The 6,152-nt window shown below is 39.9% G+C and overlaps 1 long non-coding RNA gene across 1 annotated transcript; it reads right to left on the reverse strand.

Annotated features, from left to right (window-relative positions):
• Window positions 1-368: 368 nt before the first annotated feature.
• LOC131892321 (uncharacterized) lies at window positions 369-2,086 on the reverse strand. Its single transcript, XR_009374548.1, has 3 exons — window positions 1,971-2,086; window positions 797-896; window positions 369-492 (listed from the first exon to the last, which is right to left on the reverse strand). It is a non-coding gene; the product is annotated as an uncharacterized LOC131892321 (long non-coding RNA).
• Between the last annotated feature and the right edge of the window lie 4,066 nt (window positions 2,087-6,152).

A 6,152-nucleotide genomic window follows, 5' to 3' on the forward strand; every position in this document is an offset into this window, starting at 1 on the left:
ATTTTCTGAACTCAACTCCACCCTGATCTGATATTCTTTCAAGGTTATCTAAGAATTCTAAATGCCATAGCAAAGAGCCTTCTGGGAAGGTAAAAGCTAACGAGATTGGAGAGGTGGTGAAAGATAAAAAGGAAGGCAAAAGTCGCTGATCTTAGGAGTACTGATGGGGATCAAATTAAATATCATGGGAGGTTGCCACCAGGGCTAACAATTTACATTTTCAACGAATGGCCTATGACCTTACTGGTGGAATTGGTGGAAAACCCGTTAGTCAGCTTCAAGAAGTAACCCTGATTTTTCTTCCATCAAACCAGGGTTGCCTTTATGCTCAAACCTAACTTTTTGCGATGCGATGGAATGGGCGGGTGCTTTCACTTTCCACGTCAAACACAAAACTGCGGAAAACTTAGTTGCCAAGTTGTCGTGCTCTCCGTCAAAAATAGTTGTCCTTTATGAGTTTCTGGTGAAAATAAGCTTTCGCTTATCCAGAACCTGAGGAATATATATAGAAGAGGTATATCAACTGTTTGCTGATTTACCTGAACAAATCATTCCTGAAATAAAATCAATCAATCAATTTCTTACATGTTTTCCATCTGTTATATCGCTAGTTTGATGTTTTGATAAGTTGGCTGCATGTAGTAAGACTTTGGATAAAAAGATAGTTTTTACATCAATGAATCATTTCAGGGTAATGAAATAAACTCTCCTATTTTGCTGATCAACTCCTAAACTGGTTGAGTAGGTTTGATACTTAACATGCATTTGTTAACCTATGGGGAAAATTAGTAGATACCTGGAAACTTATCACCGCCGTTGGAGACGAAGCAAACGGGCCGAAGGTTCTCTCAATGACGGCATTGGTCTCCTCAGGCATGGGCAGGATGGCCAATGCTCTTGAAACGAAAAAAACCCTAGAGTCTACAAAACAATCTGATACTGTACGCCTTCAAAAGCATCAATGAGCTTTGTCCCAACCCAGGATTTAGGGTCAATTCTAGTGACCGCACAGGCTTAATGTGCGTTTTGAGAGCACCTTCAAGCCCTTGGCAATCCAGGTTAGTTCGAACAATCAAGTCCACTTCTCTTCTTTCTCGGGCTCCTTCATTGTTTAATTTGCTTCCCTCTAATATTCGTAGGGTATAGCGTCTAGGATTTTCAAAATTTCTTGAAGACTAAACATTAGACCATTCTTATTTTTTTGGTTTTTGCAATAATCATGGAGTAGGGCATTAGTTTAGTAGTCCTTAATAAAAGGAACGGATTTCAGTTACAATTACTTTGGCCAAAAAGAGTAATTCGTTAGACAACCGTTATTGGTCATAAATTGTTCTGGCGTTACTTGCTACAAATATCTTTACTCGAATTTTAAGTTTCCAATATTTCAGGGTTTTCGCCTCATTAAGACCATACTTTGCAAAAGCATTGGTTACATGTTTGTTTCAAATAATCCTAGAATTTAAAATTTTCCTGCCAACATTTTGTTTGCTTACAATTACAACATTGTAAAATGTGATAAGATTACACGTAATTACTGCAATTTCGTTGCTACTGCCCCGTCAAGGATTATACCTAATCCTATTTTCAGACTACAAACTTGCCCTCTTTACGTATAAAACTTGAAGTGGAATTAGAGGGGTGGCATTTTCCTATTAAATCCAACCCACACTGGTACAATGACGATGAATAAAACTATCCTGAAAAAGCAAAGAAAGGCGTAGTTTTGCCAATTTGCCTCAAAAATCATTCAAAATGCATTTATGCCCCACAATCAGAATTCAGTTCCATCTGAATGTTTTCAATTTGCATAATTACTATTAGCAATGGTCCAGGGCCACTTTGGGCGAATTAGAAAAGGCTATATGACGCTGTAATGACTTAAATATCGTCATTTAACTAAACATAGTGAGTGCGAAATAGGTTGAAGTAAAAGGAAAAATGCTGCCCAAATAAGATTTTTTTTATCGTACCTTAAATCGCCGAGAATTTCAGACATGTCTATAGTCTGGTTTGTCGCAAATAGATGGAAAATTGGTGACGGCAAGTCTGAACTGAGGCGTACGACTCCACCAGCTTCTTTTATATGTCGCATATTCTGCGATCTTTTATGGTTTTACTCCGACAAGAAATACAACCACCTAATAAAGTCTTGCACCACCTCAGCATATGTATGAATATTTGTGCGATTTTCGAGTGTACCGGAAAAAAATTTGACCAAACCTTTCTAAAGAATTGGAAAACATAAGGTTCCAACTCGTGTGTCGATCAGCTATTTATTCACTTTCAAATTTAATTGGGTCTGTTCCTATCTCCAAAAGTGCCCTAGTTATCACTTAGTTGGTTCAGATGGATTGTACATTTTAGGTGGTTCAGGCAAAAATGTCCATTTTCGTGGGTTTGACCTTTTTTGATGCATTTTTTAAGTGAGAATGGGTGCAGATTTCGGGCAAATAAAAGCGGTATCCTCAGCCGATAAATTGGAAGAACAATTTGTCAAAAGGCTAAAATTAGGCTAACTAATAGGGGAGTATGCCTGGAAAAGATTAGTCAATCATTTCAAATCCTCGGTTTCCTAGAGCAACAGGATTTGTACAGTGAGCCATGATGGCAATACGACGACCAAGCTCCAACAATATGGCATTTTCTTTGAGGACTTCCTTGCCGCCATTGAAAATAGAATTCCAATCGGTTCAAGACTTGACAAAATGTGTGAATTTTGTAACACTCTCTTCCAATTATTGAATATTTACTTAGGTCACGGCGGAGCGTTTTGGTCGTGATGTTTGTCTTTGTTCTTGCTTTACAGGAGACCATTGAACATGAAACAAAGAAGAGCGAAAACAAGTATGTTGTGGGTTTCTACTGCAGCTGAATCGGGAACCATGGAACAGGGTGACTCCAGCCAATTGGAGGCAACGCCTCTACAATCAGAAACCATACCCTTACAGCCGTTCAGTTGTCATCGATACGCTCTTAAAGCAGGTCCGCCTGGCTTGCTCACATTGCAATCTCAAGGCCTAGCTGCCCCTATGAGGAGACAACAATAAAACCCAAAATCGTCGCGCCAAACTTGACTTATCGATCCTTTTCCTTCACTTCACCACCGTCATCGGAAATGCATCTACTTTCCAATTTGCTGTCCCTGGTCTATTCCCACCTTCTGTGCAGTATTCAAAATACGACATGAGTTGCTGCTATCACAACATGAATGGGTGAACCTACGGTCATTCCCAAAGGCAAGGGGGCAATTACTAAAGTTGACTGCGATAACGAAGCGTGAAAAGCCCTCAATCAGGGCATCACCCACCCATCATCAGATGGCATGGCAGACTGAGCAAGGGAGCTGCCATCTGACTCGGTAACAGATATGAACCCAAGAATAAGTACTGGGGAAATAAGATAAAAAATCGTCAGAGGATGGTACCTTGCTACGGGTAGACTATCGGAAAATGGCTGACAAAAACACAAAAGGCACACCAAAGCTTTTGAATAGCACACCAACAAAAATACTGCACAGGCATGGATAAAAAGGAACACAAATAAAAGGGAGCAAACAATAAACAAAATTTGGCACATCGGACTTTATTTTGCACACCAAACTATATTTCAGCACTCCAAATTCCATAAGGCACACTGGACAAAATTTTGGCACACAAAAAGAGCAAACAATCCCACAAACCAAACAAACTGCGCACTGACAATTTGGCTGTCTGATGTTGGTAAGGTGACTAAGTAAGCATGTTTGGGTGCTAAACATAAGTAAGGCAGATTACAGAGAGAGCTCAGGTAATTGATGCTCAGGTAACTAACATGTTGCCACTCTTTTTCAAATTATCATGTAACTTCCAACAACTCAGAGAGAGTAGAATCAAAGTTTAGTCAAAGTTAGTCCAAGATTACGCCTTGTTAGAAATAATCGCCCCGCTGAAGACATACTGGGTCACTCAGTGATTTTCCCACCAGATATACTGAAAATGATTAGTTTGAAGAAATGGGCGGAACCTTGTATTACTATCTGTTTTTAATAGATGATTGGAAGGAGCCTTTAAGTAAAATTATTGGACAGGACACTGGATCATGTTATTTCATGCGTTATGCTGCCTGAAAAGTCACTGTTCATAACCTAACTACAGCTTGGCGTTCCTGAGAGTAACTTCAATCTTGATGCAGAGGTCAAAATATTTTCTAAGGTCTCAGAAAGCCTTTTGAATTTGATGGTGACGTCATTTTTCATTCCGTTTTCTTGCAAGGCCCTGGGGGCGGTTAGACAGGGCTAGAGAGCTAGTCAGAGAAACGACACTCATGTGATTTCTGAGATTGTTTGGCTCCCTCGCGGCTGCCGGTGTGTGCGATGGGGATCGGCTTTGAACACATTTGATTACGAGAATCTGAAAATCAAGTTCCCAATTCAGGGAGCCAGTGAGTTGATGGCTCGTTTGTCTGCTTTGGTTGAAACTGAGTAACGCAAGAGAAGTCGATCAGCCCGACACCCTGCTGCCCAACTACCAAAATGTGTTCAAAACAAAGTCTCAAGTGGCTTGGTTGAAAAGCCGTCTAGGCAGAGGTCACGGAGCAACACGCAATTGCCAAAATGGCAACACTGACTAAATAGGGTCAGGTACCCATGAAAAAAAGCCAAGAGGCTTATGGGAAACCTGGGGCATGACTAACCCTCTTGTACATATACAAAGGAATCCCCGAAATACATACATACATACATACATACATACATACATACATACATACATACATACATACATACATACATACATACATACATACATACATACATACATACATTTCTTGATGTCAGCTGACGTAAAATGCCTTTGTTTTGTCATTCGGTTACCATTAAGGAATACACTTCTTCAATGTCCCAATACCTCTAGAAAGACTAGTGCCATTCGCCTCTAATCACAAAACGAGAGAACGAACCAATCAAGGAAAAGCACTTCAAATCAAATGTTCTGCTTCCAAATATTGACTTACCGCTAATAAACTTTCCCGAGTCTAGAAACACTTTTATGACCTTCTAGATTATTTTTTTTGCACCAGACGGTGACCAGACCAATTTCGTGCCACCTATGCATGCGCTTCAATGTGTACCTATGTACTTTGACAGAAGTGAGAAAAAATGACCAGACTTTTTATTACTTTTTCTTCCATTTTAGGATCACCACAGAGGCCAGGAATTGTGCATAGCATGAATTCCTCGTCGAAGATTCAAGTCTCAGAACGTGATTCCTTTTATTCGGACTAAGAATCTAAGATGGATATACTTACTGTTGATTGAGCAATGTGGAACATATTTATGAGTTTCGCCAAAAGTAAAAACCGCTCAACACACCAATCATCGCCTCAAATCTATCAAAATGATTCTCAAATTTCGCTAAGAGTAATTGATTGACATGTAATGTCTGTCAGCCAAGGCAAAGAAAAATTGAAATCAAATAGGATGAGCTTTGTGCCAATCCAGGTGTAGGGTCACTTCCAGTGACCGTAGAGGTTAAAGGTTCGTTTTGAGAGCACCTTTAAGCCTCCGGGAATCTAGACTACTTCGAACAATGAAGTCCAACCCTCTTTTATCTCGGGCTCGTTCATTGTTCAATTTGCTGCCCTCAAGTATTTTCTAGTGAGTATATACGACGTAGGTATTAATCCAGTAGGAGGATTTAAATCAGACTTGGGCAGATTTTTAAGTAGCATTCCAGATCAATCCTACATTCAAGGACTGGCTCGGTCTGCCAACTCAAGTTCGTTGGTAAACCAAATATCACATTATAGCCTGTCATTTTAATAGCACTGGGGATTACAATCCGCGAAGCGGTTAGAAAAGTCCGTGAAAACCACGCCCAAAAAAGAAGAAAAAGATGTGCACGAAGTAGGTTGGTTGCTCCATAAAATCAAAGATTCTTTGCAAAGCATCTTTACATATGATGACGTCAGTCACTTGTTTTCCCTATACTTCTCACGGGTAGTTCAGCCTTCATTATACCGAAAAAAAGTCACATAGCGATGTTTTGATGGTCATTGTCACTAAACCTGGAGTAGATAAAACAATTTGATCTGACTTAGACATCAAATGTGAACAAGCATGAAATATGACACAAGTACAATCTGAATGATACCCCCCCCTCTCCAGAATCGATTGT

Source organism: Tigriopus californicus, chromosome 12 (genome assembly GCF_007210705.1).
Source record: "Tigriopus californicus strain San Diego chromosome 12, Tcal_SD_v2.1, whole genome shotgun sequence".
In the NCBI taxonomy this organism is placed as follows: Eukaryota; Metazoa; Arthropoda; class Copepoda; order Harpacticoida; family Harpacticidae; genus Tigriopus; species Tigriopus californicus.